The sequence below is a fragment of the Thermobia domestica genome, chromosome 13 (assembly GCF_964235325.1).
Source record: "Thermobia domestica chromosome 13, izTheDome1.hap1.1, whole genome shotgun sequence".
Classification (NCBI taxonomy): Eukaryota; Metazoa; Arthropoda; class Insecta; order Zygentoma; family Lepismatidae; genus Thermobia; species Thermobia domestica.
This window is the reverse complement of record NC_137466.1, coordinates 135,046,894-135,063,995: the sequence shown is the minus strand read 5'-3', so window position 1 is coordinate 135,063,995 and position 17,102 is coordinate 135,046,894. Positions and strand designations below refer to the sequence as shown.

General features: G+C 35.1%; 1 protein-coding gene across 2 annotated transcripts in view; it reads right to left on the bottom strand.

Annotated features, from left to right (window-relative positions):
- The window catches only part of LOC145668536 (calcitonin gene-related peptide type 1 receptor-like), a 1,245,332-nt gene that overhangs the window by 880,825 nt on the left and 347,405 nt on the right, over positions 1-17,102 (bottom strand). The window lies entirely within an intron of this gene.

The following is a 17,102-nucleotide window of genomic DNA, read 5'->3' as shown; positions in this document are numbered from 1 at the left end:
AGTGAGGAATCTCAATCGCGGGCAACTTTATTTGTGTGTGTGTATTTGCTCTTGATGCGTCATGATCTGAAGACTGATTCTTGTGTTCTTGTTTCGACAGAAGCGTTTGTAATTGTACCTTTACACCGAAATACAAGTTTTCGATTTCTACCCCTGTGTTGTCGGTATCATCCTCTTGTTCAATTTCAATGGCATCTTGCAGTTTCTTGCAGTTTTAACCACACCCTGTCCAGATGCTCCACCTGTGCTTTAATGTCTTCTACATTTTGTTGGGCTTCGTCAAATTAATTTATAAATGTCTGTATGCGCGAAATTTTCCCTTTGTATGCAGCGCGTTGGCGTAACAGGCGTTGTGTCTCACTCATTTCTAAATTTGGTTTAAACAAGCAAGGAAAATAAAGGATGAGCCAGATAAATACTTACTGATCTTTGGTTGTAAAGCTGCTGCCTGGATACTGCTCTGCTGCTGCAATCCTGGGCCTGTTCTCTCTGTCTGGATGTGATGTGGCACCACCGCACTGACACCGACGCGCGGGAAATGTTCTAGCCGACGCTCACGTACGCCGCCATATTACTGTTTTTACTGTCACTGAATTTATTTGTTCACACAAAACTGTTCACACACTAACTAGTTCTCTCCACTCGCGTATCCGGCCGTGGTAGGACCAATGTTTGTTATGTTTGGAATGTGTGATTGATGCGCAATAGTTGGAGGACCACTGTTAAATTATAACAGAACTGTATTTCCATATCAGGTTCATCCACGGATACGCGAGTTGAATAATGATCGCATTCGCATTCAATAGCAATTTAATTTATCACATATGTAAGTTGAATAAAGATATAAGTCAATTAAAGCAATATATACATATTAAGTTTAGATTAATAAAGTTAACTAACTATAGTCCTATAATTTGAATCTATTGTTTCACTTATATCGATTGCTTGTTTGTTGTTTTATAATTGAAACCCGAAATAGACGTGATAAAAACACATTGTATTGCACTACTGCACTTGAGTGCCAAATAAGCATTTACGCTGATTGTTCTTGATACGCAATTGTTGTATTGCAATGTGTTTTATGAGAAATTTGATTGTTTGTCTATGTTAAAATGCTACTAATTTCACGCACACACAAAACACTCGCGCACTGGCCATCTCTGCTCACTTCTGTTTCTCGCGACGAACCCTCTTCGCTCCGGCGAGGAAACTTCTTCCACCTTCTCCCTTTCTTAACGGTTGTCTTTGGATTGAAAGTTGGAAACTGGTACTATTTACAAAAAATGCATTCCAATGCCATCTTTGGGCCAAGAAAACACACTATTTTGGAAGGGAAATAAGAAAATACTAACAATTATATTTATTTTAAAATTTAAATTTTCTTCTTTTTTATACAAATGTGAATCCAAAACAATTAAGACCAAGTTCCAAATCTTATAAACATTAAAATTATTATTATGGCATTAATGGTAAAACATTGATTACAGAAATAACTGGAAAAATAAACAAAAGTAATCCAGACGAAAGAACAAAACCATCTCTGGAATTGATCGTAGAGTGGTTCATTACAAAACGAGTGATATAATATGGTACTTGCTGAAATTTTATTCTGTACTCTAAAAGGGAATACATTTAAAACATTTATTTGCCATAAAACTGGAAACTGGAGTTGTCATTTTAAATACCAAATGCGCAGATGGATGATCAGATTTTAATGTTTGTAAAGTACAAAGATTCAAGCTATGGACCATTAAAGACCTATTGATTGTACACCAAAATTTATACATTACAATGAAACAAATAAAAAAGCATAAATCATTTAGGAGTTTTTTCTATGATACACAATATGTGTTACGAATCAGAAAACTTTAGGTAACGCTATTTCATTTTTCTTTTTTATATGACATTTACTGTAGAATCGATCTTGCAAGCAATTGTTGATTAGAACTTAACATCTCTTTCCAGAGCAGCGGCTATATGAGACGGAACTTGCTGTTCAAAGTGGGATTGAAACCATTACTTGAGCATGTATTCGAGGTACGTATGCTTTATGAGGAATCGAACTACGGACCACGCGCGCATAAAGCATGCTTTACCATTCGGCCACGGCTAAGCATTGGAAACTCTCGATTTTACTTTGGCGTATAAATTTGCCTATACCTACTTGCTTTAACAAGGATCTACTTTTTCTTTTTTTCGAATACGTTTTACTAACCCGGTTTTGTTCATAATCACTATTAATTGCTGCAAGCTGTAATATGCACCAATTTCAAGATTAGGTCACGTCGTCAACATAACTACAAATGGGTCTTTAAACATTTCCTGGAATACCATAATAATTTATTGCCTCTGTACCAGTCAAAGGGATATTATTATCAAAGTGTTCAAATAAAAAATACCTTATATAGCGCAGGAAAATTGATCTCCCTTGTGAGTTATCACCATAATTTGAAACTCTTCTGGAAATAAAAGAGCTAAACTCTTTGCTTCTTTTCTTATAGGAAAACCCAGAACAATAAGAAAAGAAGTAAGTTAACATTGTGTCTTCATATTTTACTAGAAGAGTGAGCATTTAAAGGTTTGGGAATGTGTTTGTTATTTCAACCAAAAATTGAATATTCTTTGTCCTCGGCTCCCTTATTAAATTACTTCTAAAAAGTCGTGGGGTAATATGATGTCAGTCAATATATAGTGCTTCAGCAAAGGCTTTTGAAGCAAGCAAAAGCATTACCATATATGATTTCAAAAGGCCCTTTTTAACGTATCGGTCTAGAAACGAGATCAGAGAACGCTTCAAGGACTAACACTCTCACTCACGTATGTGATTGAAGATTCAATTACAAGACAGGTTCTCGTTATATCACACACCCTTTCAATAGCGTTGGAACTGTATGCTATTTATTACTACTAATATAAGACTATGTTATTTAAGATGTCAATTATTAGGCCTCTTGGTTTCCTTCATATATTTTCATGTCTTCGTTTACTGTAGAGTTCACTTTTGTCTGTCTTGATCTTATAAACTTAAGAACACAGACATAGTTAACTCACGAATGAATGACGTATATCTGCATGGTATCAGGTACTGTTGGAAATTCTTTTAATAATACTTTTTTCTAAAATTTATTACATTCTTATCGTATAACATCAATAGGCTACTATAGGTAGGGTGGTACATTACAACGAAAGAACAAATCTCAGAAAAAAATCGGAAATACTCCTGTCCACGAATGCATGCACTACTATGAGCAAAATAAATGACGCGTCTTTTTATTTTGAAGTTTTTTGAAAATATCTCTGTTTCCTTTATATGTTCGAAATTTCGGAAGGTTTCCCCAGCAGGACAGGTTAATAACAAACCCGTTTTTAATATTTGTGTTAGATATTAGCTTAAAATAAAGAAATTAGAAGCAAAAAATATTAAATCGACAGAAATCTCGAGAATTACCAACTCTGCTAAAGTGGGAAATTTTCAAGAACGCGAGGGAATTCTGCAGTTCAACATGAAGCAGCGACATCTATGCCATTGAGAGAAACGTGGATTAGATCTACAAGCGAAAATTTTAACGAAGTATTTCTAATATGTCTTATTATATGCATTATCAGCGAACTCCAAATATATGAATCTACGCTAAGTATTAACGTATAGATAGAGCAAATAGTGGAAATTGCCTATGGAAAAGGACGAATTGTTAGCACAATCGTAATGAAAAATCGTCTTTACTGTAGAACAGGTTCTGTTCTCGTAAGAAAACAAATAGCTCAGTTAGATAAAGCAATTAGTCTGTATGCCAAAGGTAGTGGTTTCGAATTCCATGGAAGTGCTGCTGTCATTTTTATCACTATATTAATTTATTTATTTTTTTCATTTGGGAAAGAATCAAATTGTAACATATGTGTAAAACTCATGACGATACCAAAAAAAGAGAAAATATCGTTATCGCATTTGCATTAGTGTCTCTAATTTTTGTTTGCAAACAGTTTCGTAATTATTTCCCCTGTGCTCACTGCTCACTACATGCTCACTAATGCATAACGATTATTTTTCAGTAAATGTTAATTCTAATTTGGAGAATTTTATAAAGTTTCACAACGTTTCTCACTAGATAGTCTTCTATCTACGTGTTTGGATATTTTGATAACAGATTTCCCTATTAAATGTTTAATTTTCCCTATAAATATTTGTCTTAAATTGAAATTGTTTTGAATTTATTATACTACATAAGGAAAGTTGCCCAAAGAAGAAGAACTCAAGTAATTGATATTCTACGTAAAAGCAACCTATTGTAGAATGATGATGCTTCTTACCTTCAGCACATAATCTTTACGTTAGAGAGTCAGACAGAGAAAAATCCTGCTTTTTCCTCCCCTATGACCACTCATCTTAAAGCTCTACCTATAATGATTCGTGTCACATAATTTCGGCTCTCCAAAAACATTCATATGTATTATTATTATTATTATTATTATTATTATTATTATTATTATTATTATTATTATTATTATTATTCCTGAATATGCCACCCTTACATAATATAGTAACTTTAGATATCTTAGTTTAAAGTGCTTTCTTTAGTATTAATTCGAGCAACCACGTCACAAAATTTAAAATGTATGAGGTTCACGACGTTTTATTTCCCCCCTCTTTTCAGCACCCTCCAACAGAAAATATATAATTTCTGAGAAGCAGGGCAGACAAAATGAATAAGAAATATATTTACAGCATCCTTTCCTCCTTCGTGAATGGAATATCACGTAGAGCTCCTTCGTGGCTAAGCGGTTAGCGTACGCGCCTTTGGCGTCGGAGAACCGGGTTCGATTCCCGGCTTGAGCTCATGTGGTTCGGATTCCACGTTAATCAGTAGGTCCACGTCTCATATAGCCTCGCTGCTGAACTGGACGCTAAACTAAAATCAACTCAATATCACGTAGCATTTTTTATTCTACCGAAGACGACCCTAGGCCATTATGGTTAGATTACAAAAGAAATACCTAATATATTTATAGCGCCCCTTGACTGTAATATTACCTCTTCTTTATTTGTTCGAGGCTGCCCTACACAACCACGGGTGACAAAAAGAATAGGAAAAGTGTCTAAAGATTACCAAGCACTTTATAATTTGTCAGAAACAAGGCAGTATATACACAGCATCGCTTTCGTTAACAAGTGTTTCACCCTTGAGTCGCTTATAAAAATAGGCAGAATAAACTTTTGCCGATCATTGTTCTAGAGGGATTTGTCCAGGATGGTTCGGTGTCGGGCTAATAACGATGAATATGTTTATTTACATCACCGTTAAAGAAATAGCAAACTTTCTGAAAGGAACTTGCTTAGAAAACATCAGATCTTCCTTCTACTTAGCCAGAGCACACTCTGAAAAATTGCATCTGGGGATCTGAGTGAAAGTTCTATAGGACTATTAGAAAAATATATATTCCCGTTTCCACGCTGATGGTAGAATTTCTTAAGTAGTTATTGAATTACGTTCGAAGCATAGGCGTAAATATTATCCCCGCAACCCTGTGGCCTGGGGACCGCACAAGCCGCAAGGCCAAAAAATATACAGAAAGTACGCAGGGGAGGACCAGGCCAAATTTTCACAGGGACACTTGGCGCCCTCCCTCTAGTACTAGTCTATGTTTTACATTTTATCATAGTGTTTTTAATATTTTAAACCCATTTTTCAAAAAGAAATTCATTATCTAGGAAAATTTCACAAAGAATATGCCCGCTATAAACAATACGAACTCTTTCCCCCCCCCCTCGCTTGGTCTAGCGGCTAGCATGTCTGCCTTCTGTGGTGGTGGGTCCAATTCACGGTGGATTACTGTTGAACGATAAAAGTGGTTCGGATTCCACTATAATTAGTATCCACATCTCCCCTGGCCATTAAGGCATAACTGTGGAACGCTAAACTCCAGCAAACAAACAAACAATACTTACTTCTCCGCCACTCTTTATTCTACATGCCCTCTCTCCATTTTTCGATACAGCCCCCTTAATACTATGAAACTCTTCTTCCATGGTGAAATGGAAAAAGATCATGTAATTGCCACTACTTTACAAGAATATAACCAAAAACGTCACTAGAAAACACATTATAAAATTTACTTTTTGAGGCTCGTTTTGGCGCCGCTCTTTCTCTTGCGCCCCGAGCAGTCGCTCGGCTCTTGGTCCACCCCTGAAAGTACGGACGAATAACTAAGGACTGCGGAGGAGATGTTAAGCTTCATGTTATGCCACTGGTTTCACGTGTTTGAAATGTTCAGTAAGTGATCGGTTAGTGAAATAATTTCGACGGTTACTGATGTTTAAAGTTTAGCTAAGACAAAGTTACCTAACCAAATACATTTGATATCGCGATGCCACAATTTGATTTTTCCTGACAAAAAAGATAAAAACAATAGTAATAAAAACCCTTACTCATACTGGGCTCGAACTAAAAACCTAATTCGTACAGACTAGTTGCTCTGACCAACTGAGTTTCGATTTCTTACGCGAAAGAAGTTTGTTATATTAAGAGGCATGCTTTTCATTATCAAAACTGTTCGAAGTAATACGAACATGGCTTAAGAACAGAGACGTAACAGAATTACCACTCGATTGACCTTGAGGGAAAATCACCAAAAGCTAGCTATAAACGTAAGTTCAGCATGCATTTCTGTGGAGTTCTGTTCAGTATTCCTATCCGCCAATCATGTTTGTTCGTAAGAGTAATATTTTACAAACCTAACCTTTCAATAGAGCACAATGTCAGAGAAAGGGAATTATTGCCCTTGTTAACGTCGGATACCACCATGTGCAATAAAACTGTCGCGTCTCCTTGAAGTGATATTTCATCGAAAACAACTCGTTTTCCTTTATATATCCGAAGTTTTTGAGGGTTTCAGAATGAGGAAACGTTACTGACAAACAAGGACGCATTTAGGAGTGGGTCCAGGGGTTCCGGACCCCCTCTGAAATCCCAACTTTTCTGTAAATTTAGCCTAATATTGGGGGTTATCTTAATTTTATTATAATTTATCCTAATATTGAAGTCGGGCCCCTCCCGAAATAAATTACTGCATACGTGTTTGCTGACAATTTTCAATATATTCGTTAAATAGTAAAGTAAATTAAGTAAATTAGGAGCAAAAAGCTTCAACACGGGATAACTTTTGTCCACTGCCAATATTGTTAGAAGGGATATTAATAGCAAATACTGCTAGTCAATGCTGAACCTTGGAACGTCACCGCGAACAACAAGCCTATTATTGAGGACTACATATGAAACATGTTATCAAAACTTATCCAGCTTTTATCTGGCATGAAATTATTATATACAACAAAATTCACTCTCCTAAAATGTGTATCTAAACATTGCTCTACGTATCTATGAAGCAATGAAAATTTTTTATCGAAATATGTGAGCACGAAACTCTAACAGTCAGCCATTTTATTTAAATCGTAATAAACCCTGTAACCGTGCGTTAACGTGAAGACAAAGCTTGGTCCATTGGTAAAGTGTTGAAAGAATGAAAACTCAATGTTCGTAGATTCGAATCTATCCACTCATCACAACATTTTATTCTTATGTGTAACGATGAAATAAGAAAAAAATGTATAACCGTTAAGACAAAACTTCAACCAAGTCTGAAGAGAACAATACTAAAATAGTAACACAATGAGGTCAACCAAGAATTATTTCATGTAGCGTTTGGACGAAATTACAGCTGCCAACAATTGCAGAAGTAAAAACAGGCTGATAGGTGTAATGCAGTCTAGACTTCTGAATGCATTTACTTCCTGAAAACTTTCGTCTCGTCATTGGTAAAACCTTTCAATTGGAAGTGAAATGACACAAACTAAACAGTTTTAAATCAATAAATGTCTATGTGTAAAAGTAGGTGTCTCTTATCCGTAGTTCTTAGTTCCTTTTACTTTGATCATGTGGTTCGGATTCCACGTTAATCAGTAGGTGCACGTCTTTTATAGCCTCGCTGCTGAAAGGGACGCTAAACTAAAATCAACTCAACTCCTTTTACTTTGAAGTGACAAATGAGAGAAGAAAGTATGGTGTTCGAAAAAAAAAATCAAATTTGAGATTTCAACAAATTTACACGTAATAACTTATAGCTCCTAACACCGAAAAAGTTATTTTTCGATACATGTCCATCTGTTCGTCCATCCGTTCGCTACACTTTTCTGTGCACTCGCCTAGAGGCCACACCGTTCAACTTATCTGCACCAAATTTTAGTTTAAGATTTTCATAGTATTTCCTATAGTTTTTTTTATTTCCCTCCTACTCCCAAAACAAGGGTAGTTTCCTGTACGATGAAAATAAAAAAAAATATATTTTCTCATAACTGGCCCTAACGGTCTTGTTTTCTTTCTTTCTTTATATAAATCAATATTTAATTAGCAACCCTATTTTGTGGAATAAGGCATTTATCTGAGAAAAATCTACAAGGGGTAGTTTATACTAAGGGGTGAGTTTTTTGTCAGTGATTTTCTCAAAATGGACTCAAGTGTTTTCGTTCATATTTTATAAATAAATATTTCATTAATAACTTAACAATATGGCATAACTCGTTTGTCCTAAATAACGCGAGGGGTAGTTTATTTTTGGTGGAGTGTGTTGTCTGGGCGGTTTTCTCAAAAACGACTCAAAACAGTTTATTCATATTGCAAAAATAAATATTTCGTTAATAACCGACCAATATGGCAAAACTCGTTTGTCCTGAAAAAAATATGCGAGGTGTAGTTTTCGCTTGGGGTGTTTTTCCTCCACGGTTTTCTCAAAAAATGAGTCAAGCAATTTTGTTCGTACTCAGAAATAAATATTTCATTAAAAATCTAATAATATGGAATAACTTGCTTACCCTGAAAGAATCCTCAAGAGATAGTTTATTCTGGGAGTTATTTTTCTCTCACGATTTTCTCAAAAATTACTCGGGCAATTTTATTGATAATTCATAAATAAGTATTTCATTAATAACCCTATATTTTAGTATAAGTTATTTCTATGAAAAACAATTACAACGGATAGTTTATTTTGGGGGTCAAGGTTTTTTCCCGACTATTTTCTCGAACGGCAGGCGATTTTGTTCAAATTTCGCAAATAAATATTTCATTAATAATCAAAAGTATATCTTAACTCATTGTTCGGAACAATTCACAAGAGGTAGGTTACTCCTGACGTGTTCTTTTTGAACGACTTTATAAAAAATGACTCATTTGATTTTTTCATATTTCATAAACAATCATTGCATTAATTGGTATATTATATGTCTAATGAAAATATGCTCAAAGTGTGAGTTAGTTTTGCAGTGTGGATTTTCTTCAATCGAAGTTTTTTATGAGATAATCTGACATTCGATGTATTTGAATAATACGGTAATTTTATTCGTATTATCCAAATACACACTTCAGTAACAACTGCGGCCTAACACAGTTAAGAAATTGAATTTAAAAAGCTTAGTGCGGTGGCAATGTAACTGAATATTTTTTGGCAAACTCCTTAGCTTTTTGTTGTAAACTCAGGCTTTTCTTTTTCGAGCGACAAAAGAGAGAAGAAAATATAGTGATTGTGAAAATAATATATCAAATTCAGATTTCAACGGATTTACATGTTTCATGGCGTCTACATACCAAAAATGCGACTTTTCGACACCCGTCCTTCCGGTCCGTCCGTTCGGTACACTTTTCTATGCACTCGCCTAGAGGCCATACCGTTCAACGTATCTACACCAAATTTTAAACTTAGGGTTTACATAGTATTCCTACAGGAGCTTTTCCAATTTTTTCCTACCACCTAAAATAAGGGTGGTTTACCAACAGCCGAAAATCGAAAAAAAAACTATTTTCTCAAAATGGTTTTAACAATTTTGTTTATTTTTCATTAATCAATATTTAATTAACAACCCTATATTGCTGTATCAGATATTTGTCTTAGAAAAATTTACGAGGGGTAATTTATTCTTGGAGGTGACTTTTTCTCGACGATTTTCTCAGAAAAGACTCTGGCAAATTTTGTACACACTTCGTAAATAAATATTTAACCTTATAACATGGTATAAGTCAATTGACCTGAAAAATGTATGAGTAGTAGTTTATTCTTGGAGTTGAATTTATTCCCAGTGAGTTTCTCAAACACGACCAGTTGGCATCATGTGGTTCAGATTCCATGTTAATCAGTAGGTCCACGTCTCATATAGCCTCGCTGCTGAACGGGACGTTGAACTCAAAATCAACTCAACTCAACGACCAGTTGGCAACCCTGTATCTCGACAACGCAGCTAAATTCGAAAACTACAAGAGGACCATTTGTCTCCCTTTGATGTCACGAATCATCTCCCAAAGTTTGTGGGCATCTTTCAGGTTCACCCTTAATGAAGCTTCTTTTCGAAAAGTTAACTATTAACTTTAGGCATTGTTCATTTTTTTTTAATCACAAATACCGTTATTAATTTTAAGGCAGAGAGCTATTCTGAAAGAATAGATCTTGAAAAATAATTTTAAAACTTAGACTTTTGTTTTACAAGGTATCTCGTGTCCAAAACATTGTCTCGTCTTATCTTGGATGTCACAAGGCGCGTCTCGTCTTTCTCGAGACATGTTTTATCTCGTACGCATTCTTTAACACTTGAAAAGGATTATCTTTTTATTTAAAGCATTGTTTTTTTAATTATTGCATATTTATGATAATTGCTGTCAACATAAATTACAGTCCTTTCAGTTGAATTAATTTTTATTATTATTATTGAAATTAAAATTAAATGCAATATCTAGTTTAACGTTGCACGATTATGCACCTACGCTAAGGGAGAATGATGATGAATGAAATGGTGAAATGAAGAAAGTGGGAGGAAAATGGAATATCCCAAGAAAACCCATACCCATGCACACGGTATTTGTCCACCTCAAATTTCACTTAGCGCGAAGTGGAATCGAGCCACGGACCCCATGCATTATTATTATTATTATTATTATTATTATTATTATTATTATTATTATTATTATTATTATTATTATTATTATTGTTAATAATAATAATTGAAGCGAGTTGATTTTGAGTTTAACATCCTGTTCAACAGCGAGGCTATATGAGACGTGAGCCTTCTGATTAACGTGGAATCCGAACCACATGAGTTCCCACCGGGAATCCAATTCGGATCTCCCACGCCAAAGTCGCGTACGTTAACCGCTTAGCCACGGAGGAGCTCCGAGCTTAACGAGCTTAACGAGTTTCAACCGTCCGACTCAACCAACGTTTGAGTGCCTGTTCGTTTGTCTGTTACATGACAACTTCTCATAAAAGACATTTCATGTTAATAAAACTAGTAAGTGCCATCTTTTAGCTTTGCAAAGTAACTATTGCTTCGAATTTGAATCTGTAAAATATAAGAGGTTAAAGTAACCAAATGGTGCAAGTTTCCACTCATGTATACAAAACAATTTTGCAATATCAACTACGTGAATCTTGTCCCCCCAAAAAAAAAACGAAATCCCTACACCGAAGAGCCCTCTGAGATTTGATCATTGTCCACACGGACTGAAATTGTCGTTTGAAGCCAAGACTTTAATATGAAGCCAATAATTTCTTTAAAATAGATTAAAAATTCGAAACTTATAAGCATTTTCATATTTTTGCCTTTTCCCGTAAGGGAGCCATAGCCCCCTATACAGAAGAGCCCCCCCTTCCCCCGAGATTTGACCAGTGTCCACTCGGACTGAAATTGTCATTTGGAACCAACACTTTAACAAAACTAATTCTATGGCCTATGGAACCTGGAGGTTCAATGCCGCGTTCACAAAAGCTCTCCACTGACTTCTATCCTTAGCTAACTGCATCCAGTTTCTACTTTGTATTCCAATCTCTGCGAGATACCAACACTTTAATACGAAGAAAAATATTTCTTTAAAATAGACGAAAAATTCGAAAGTTATAAACATGTTAATATTTTTGCCTTTCCTCATAAGGGGGCCGTATTAGCCTACACTGAAGAGCCCTACGAAATTTAATCATTGACCACTTGGACTGAAATTTTCATTTGAAACCAAAACTTTAATATGAAGCCAAACATTAAATTTTTGCATCAATTTATACTGACTGGGTTCCGGTTCAACCCACTATTGTTTAGTTTAGTTAAGTAGTAATTTGTGACAGCTTCACATCATCAAAAGAATGTTTCACTTCCCCTCCCTCAGAAGTTCGTGCTGGATCCGCCACTGGAATCAATAGACACTTTTCCTATTCTTTTTGTCACCCTTGATTGTGTAGGGGCTCCCTCGTACAAATAAAGAAACGGTAATATTATAATCAAGGGGCGCTATATATTAGGTATTTCTTTAATTACCTACCCCTAACCGCACAGGGCCATCTTTGGTAGAATAAAAAATGTTACGTGATATTCCAATCATGAAAGGAAGAGGATTCTGTAAATATATTTCTTATTCATTTTGTCTGCCCTGCTTATCAGAAATTACTTTCTGCTGGAAGGGTACTGAAATGGGAATGGCAAAATAAAACGTCGTACCCCCTCCTACATGGCTGATCAAACAATTATTAAGGAAAGCATTTTAAAATAAGATATTTAAGTTTTAAACTAAGAAACTAAGATATCCTTACATTATGTAAGGATGGCATATTTAGGATTATTATTATTATTATTATTATTATTATTATTATTATTATTATTATTATTATTATTATTATTATTTGAATGTTTTTGGAGCACCGAAATTTTGTGAGACGAACAATGGTATGTAGAGGTTTAAGATGGGTGGTCATAGGGGAGGAAAAACCAGGATTTTTCTATCCGACTCTCTAACGTAAAGATTATGTGCTGAAGGTAAGAAGCATCATCATTCTACAATAGGTTGCTTTTACGTAGAATATCAATTACGTAAGTCTTCCTCCTTCTGGCTACTTACTTTATGTAATAAATTCAAAACAATTTCAATTAAATACAAATGCATTGTAAAACTTTTCCGTAATTAAACATCTAGGGAAAATTAAACATTTAATACGGAAATCTGTTATCAAAATATCCAAACACGTAGATAGAAGACTATCTCGTGAGATATATTATGAAACTTTATAAAATCCTCCAAATTAGAATTAACATTTACTGGGAAACATTCGTTATGCGCCAGCGAGCATATAGTGAGCAATGAGCACAGTGGAAATAATTACGAAACTGTTTGCAAACAAAATTAGAGACGCTAATGCAAGTGCGAGAAATTAATCATATTGACGGAGAAATTAAATGTCGACTAAAAGCAGGGAATTCGTGTTACTATTCTGTTCAAAATCTCTTATCGCCGCGAATTCTGTCGAGGAATTTGAAGCTTAAAATATACAAAACGATAATCATGCCTGTTGTTCTGTATGGTTGCGGAACATGGTCACTTACTCTGAGGGAAGAACATAGACAGAAAGTATTTGAGAACAAGACCTTGAGACGAATATTCGGATCCAAGAGGAACGGGAATGCGGAATGGCGGAAACTTCATAACGAAGAACTACATAATTTATATGGTTTACCCAACATTGTTAAGGTCGTCAAGTCTAGGAGGCTTAGGTGGGCGGGTCATGTAGCTAGAATGGAAGAAAGTAGAAGCGCTTTCAAAGTCTTGACTGGAAGACCAATCGTAAAACGACCATTAGGAAGACCTAGGCGCAGATGGGAGGACAATATTAAAATGGATGTCGCAGAGATTGGAATACAAAGTAGAAACTGGATGCAGTTAGCTAAGGATAGAAGTCAGTAGAGAGCTGTTATGAACGCGGCATTGAACCTCCGGGTTCCATAGGCCATATAGTTAGTTAGTTAATGCAAGTGCGACAACGACATTTTTTTTATGGTATTGTCATAAGTTTTACACATATGTTACAATTTGATTCTTTCCCAAATGAAAAAAATAAATAAAATAACCCTACTTATAAGAATGACAGCAGCACTTCCATGGGGACCGAACCCACTACCTTCGGCATTCAGACTAGTTGCTTTAACTAACTCAGCTATTTGTTTTCTTACGTGAACTGAGCCTGTTCCGGTAAAGACGATTTTTCATTACGATCGTGCTACCAATTCGTCCTTTTCCATAGATAATTTCTACTTAATCTTTACGTTAATACTTGGCATATATTCATATATTTGGAGTTTTCAGATAATGCACGTAATAAGACATATTAGAAATATTTCGTTAAAAGTTTAGTTTGTAGAACTAATCCACATTTCTCTCAATGACATAGGTGTCGCTGCTTCGTGTTGAACTGCAGGATTCCCTCGCGTTCTTGAAAATTTCCCACTTTAGCAGAGTTGGTAATTCTCGAGATTTCTGTCGATTTAATGTTTTTTGCTGCTAATTTCTTTATTTTAAGCTAATATCTAACACAAATATTAAAAACGGGTTTGTTATTAACCTGTCCTGCTGGGGAAACCTTCCGAAATTTCGAACATATAAAGAAAACAGATATTTTCAAAAAACTTCAAAATAAAGAGACGCGTCATTTATTTTGCTCATAGTAATAGTACTTCTGTTTCAAAGTTAATTCAATCCCCATTTAATACCATAAGAAGATTGAGGGTGAAGAAGATGCACTGTAGTTAGTTGTGTTCTGTTATAGTTTAGCATCACTTTTCAGCACTGGGGTTATATGAGGTGTGAATCTACAGTTTTACTTGGAACCCGTAATGCTTTCAAAACTTTTCCTCCAAGAATTCAACCTGGGAACCTCTGCACAAAAGGCCCATCTGTTAATCGTTAGACTAACACGAAGGACAGACAAAACGAGGTATATGATCCTTTGATCTAGAATTGTACATTTATTTCTTGAAGTTTACAGTACCTAATTTTTCAGTGCCGAGACTGTATAAGATGTGCACCTGCACTTTAAGGTGAAATTCAAAGCACTTTAATAAGCTCCCTCGTTGCTATGTGGTTATCATGAGTCTTTGACGTCCGGTTTCGAGTCCCGGTGGGGACTTATGTGTTTCGGATCCCATGTTAAACTGTAGATAAACGTCTCACATAGCCTCTCTGCTGAACGAAAGCTAAACTGTAATACACCAACCAACCAATTGAAGCACCTTAAGTAGTTTAATCTCTTAAGCAGGTGCACGCTTATAAGAGTAACGGCCGATGTATTGTTTATTGGGTAAACCGCTTTTAAGCATTTTTTAAGCTTATTTTCCTTTTCCTTCTTGTGTAGATCGCTTATACGTGTAAAGTTGAGTGAAAACAACCTGCCACCTATTGACAACATTCCTACTTGTTTACTATATGATGGGCGTTTCTTTTGCGTACTATATATATAATATTGTATCATGCATTGTCTGTCATTTGTTAGAAAGTGTGTGTCAGCATAAGTTCTGCTGCGGGTGCTATTCCAAAAAAAAAAAAAAAAAAAAAAAAAAGTGTTCGTGAGGAGGATATACCAAATTTGGTGGGGAGTTTGACTGTAACAAGTGAAATTTCTGATAACTCTAAGGAATATTATTCCAGTGAAAGTGATAGCGATAATGAGTTTGATAATAGTTCTACTATTAGTGATGCTCCGTTACCAATCAAGTGGATAGATTTTGAACGAATAAAGAAGGGGAGTAGAGATAAGCAATCTGCTGAAATAAAGCTATTGATTTGTCTTCTAATATTGCAAAGTATTATACAGAAGTCATCTTTAGCCATGTTTTTTAAGCACTCACTTGTTCAGTGACGTAATAACTGAATAGTGATTCCACATTCTGCTGAAGTATTTGCACTTCAGTAACAACCGCGAGTATAATCCAGACAGGGAACCAAATCCTAAGCTATATAAGATCAGACCTGTACTCGATGATCTCGTATCAAAGTGGAAATCAACTTACACACCAGAAAGGAACATTTGTGTAGCTGAAAGTCTACGGTACTTCTTTGGAAAGGACAATTAGGTTAGAAGCTATATCTGGTGGAATTACCTGTGAATAATACTTGTACCAATTATAATATACTTGATTTTGTAAAAGAAAATTACCCAACACATGATAAACATCCGGCTGAAAATTCCCCGCTTAAGGGATTAATATTCTCTCATCAGGAATCGGAGCAGAAACACTCACGCTAACTACTGGACCAGATGCAAGGAGTACCTATAATTGTGTAATAACAACAAAAGTAAGCAAGACTTGTTCTTTTGTCAACAGGCGTGTAGTTTGTTTATAAAATTATGGAATGTTCTAATTCCTTTCGTTCTGCACATAGTATTCCAGTTAGGATAGTTAAAAATTAGTTTCCTACATTTAAGAGAATTTACGTGTTCGTTTCTCTGCTTATGATTATATTATTATTATTATTATTAGTAGTAGTAGTAGTAGTAGTAGTAGTAGTAGTAGTAGGTAAATTATTGAGAATCTACCTTACATAACAATAATATTAGAGAAAATGTTTCACTGTAATAATTTTGCTACCCTCATTTTCTCAGAATGTACTTTAAGACGAAGGAGAGAGATAGACAAACAGACATAGAAAGGGCAAAAAACGGAAGATTCACCCTGTGCATGTTATCAGCAGATGGTACGAGCAGAAAAACATCTCCCATCCATCATTTTCAACTTCGTCCACCAACAGCAGCAAATCCATCTTATTGACAGTCTTAAAGAAGATCTCTTTCAGAAATTAGGAAGATATTTTGGAAACATTTATCAAGCTTTTGGTTTTCCTTCTTCACTACCAACATCGACCCCAATTCCCATATGAGGAAAAGAAGTTCCTTTTTCTGTCCTTCTGAGGTTACTTCACTAAACTAAAAGAAAAGAACTCTATTTTGATGGATTTGTGAAGAGAGAACTAAAGATAGACCACCTTCAAATCAAATTCGCAATATTATAGAAAGGGTACACTCATGTCCAAAATTATTGTCACATGTCTATAAATATGTTGTTCTAAGAATATAATTTGATAACGAATTCACCCAGAATTTCTTATAATGTTAGTATGTGTATAATCGACCATGACATGTATGTGGCAAATTTCATGTTAAAAAAGCAGGAAATAAGAACGATAAAGAGAAAACAAAACTTTCTTGTCCGTTTACAGACATTTTAGTTTTACTTATTCTGACTTTTTATTTATAAT